Below are 2185 nucleotides of genomic sequence, written 5' to 3' on the forward strand. Positions count from 1 at the left end.
CGCACGCTGGTCGTTCAGGTGCTTGCGTGTTCAATGCCCTTCGCAGCTGTTCACTGGCATTCGCATGTCGAAGCGCTCAGTCTACGTCGTGGTACGGCCTGTGTCCACTGTCCGCTGATATCGTAAGCTTAATCCTCACATTGTACTGCACATAGGTCCGTATGTACTGAATGATACGCTGTGGCACATGTGTGACCGTACGACTGCGCCCAACAACAGCGAACCATACGGTCCAAATGTTGTGCACTCAGCCACGTGCCGTCTCCCCATAACAGCTACATTGCAGTGTGGTACGCCATAGAGACGTGTGGGAGTAACGGACGCCCTGGATGGCGATCAGCATGAGCCGTCTGTTGATGTAGTGGCGCGTGTATTCAAACGTAGTCGTCTCTTCTCACACAGTGTGATAGCATGGTGCACCGCGTTCCACATCTGCGACATGGTACAGATGCTGGTTGACAGTCGGTCTCGTAATGGACATCGCATACGTAGGGGGCCACCTCCCACGTGTTCTCTAGTCGTGCACATTTTGTTGCGTGTATGTGGGCAGACGTAGTGTGTCGTGACACCTAACAGACAGGTATGCAATAATCGTTGCATTTGCAAACTGGGATGGACGTCTACGTTTGCTGGTGACGTGACGCAACGCAAATGAACAACTGGTAAACCCATTGTGGTGCGGTTGTTGTTGCTGGAGGTAAATCAGTAAGGGCAAATCTGTGTGTGAAGCGATACGCGGCGGTGGCTGGGTGGGACCGTCCCCGGCCGGTGAGGGGGGGCCGCCCGGCGTGCTGGCCGCGCGGTGCGTGGGCGCACGCGCTACAGCCGGCTGGTGGGGGCGCCCAGTGGCAGGCGCGCCGGCCGACGGACGCGGCAGGCGGCGCAGCTGCGCGCCGGGGCACCCTGCGCGCGGCGCCGGGCGGCCAAAGTGGGTCCTCGCGGGCCCGGTGCGAAGCGCGGTGGACATCTGCAGTGTGCTGGTCCGACTGAGGACTGTGTGCGTTGAGGATGCGCCGCCGCCCGGCACTCGGCGCCGCGACGCCGTCTGCTGCTCGGTCGCCCCAGCGGTTCTCGCTGGTGGTTTGTATCGCAGTTGTGCAGACGTGTTGGCACGTGCGCTGTGCTGGGAGAGTTCGCTTCGGCACCCACGTGGGGCCTTTGCCCTTCTGTGGCGCTGGCGTTGGAGCTGCCGGTCACCGTAGGTGGCGCGTGTTGTCTCCCGCCGGCAATGCCACGACAGCACGCTCCCGGGCCTCTGTCGGCAGCGGCAAGCTCAGTTGGGAGCACGGGTGGTCGCACCTAAAGCGTCTACTCGCCTAACTCCGGGCGATTGCGCCTCTCTCGAACCCGACCAAGTACTTAGGACGGCGCTGCGCGCCGCCGGGACCTGAGAGGGTTTCGAGGTGTATTGTGCAGGGGAGCTCAGCCTCCTCCTGTTTGCAGAATAATTGAGCGGACGCTTGCGTGTTCGCGCGGGCCCCTGGGACACACTCCCGGGCGGCCGGCTGCTCAGCTCTAGTTGACGCAGCTCCCTGGTTGATCCTGCCAGTAGTCATATGCTTGTCTCAAAGATTAAGCCATGCATGTCTCAGTACAAGCCGCATTAAGGTGAAACCGCGAATGGCTCATTAAATCAGTTATGGTTCCTTAGATCGTACCCACGTTACTTGGATAACTGTGGTAATTCTAGAGCTAATACATGCAAACAGAGTCCCGACCAGAGATGGAAGGGACGCTTTTATTAGATCAAAACCAATCGGTCGGCTCGTCCGGTCCGTTTGCCTTGGTGACTCTGAATAACTTTGGGCTGATCGCACGGTCCTCGTACCGGCGACGCATCTTTCAAATGTCTGCCTTATCAACTGTCGATGGTAGGTTCTGCGCCTACCATGGTTGTAACGGGTAACGGGGAATCAGGGTTCGATTCCGGAGAGGGAGCCTGAGAAACGGCTACCACATCCAAGGAAGGCAGCAGGCGCGCAAATTACCCACTCCCGGCACGGGGAGGTAGTGACGAAAAATAACGATACGGGACTCATCCGAGGCCCCGTAATCGGAATGAGTACACTTTAAATCCTTTAACGAGTATCTATTGGAGGGCAAGTCTGGTGCCAGCAGCCGCGGTAATTCCAGCTCCAATAGCGTATATTAAAGTTGTTGCGGTTAAAAAGCTCGTAGTTGGATT

The 2185-nt window shown here is 58.1% G+C and overlaps 1 non-coding gene across 1 annotated transcript in view; it reads left to right on the forward strand.

Moving 5' to 3' along the window:
* Positions 1–1529: 1529 nt before the first annotated feature.
* Positions 1530–2185, forward strand: part of LOC126149652 (small subunit ribosomal RNA) — a 1909-nt gene continuing 1253 nt past the window's right edge. The window contains exon 1 of the ribosomal RNA XR_007531013.1: positions 1530–2185. This exon is cut by the window's right edge and continues 1253 nt beyond it. This is a non-coding gene — a ribosomal RNA (small subunit ribosomal RNA).

This window comes from Schistocerca cancellata, unplaced genomic scaffold, assembly GCF_023864275.1.
Source record: "Schistocerca cancellata isolate TAMUIC-IGC-003103 unplaced genomic scaffold, iqSchCanc2.1 HiC_scaffold_940, whole genome shotgun sequence".
Taxonomy (NCBI): Eukaryota; Metazoa; Arthropoda; class Insecta; order Orthoptera; family Acrididae; genus Schistocerca; species Schistocerca cancellata.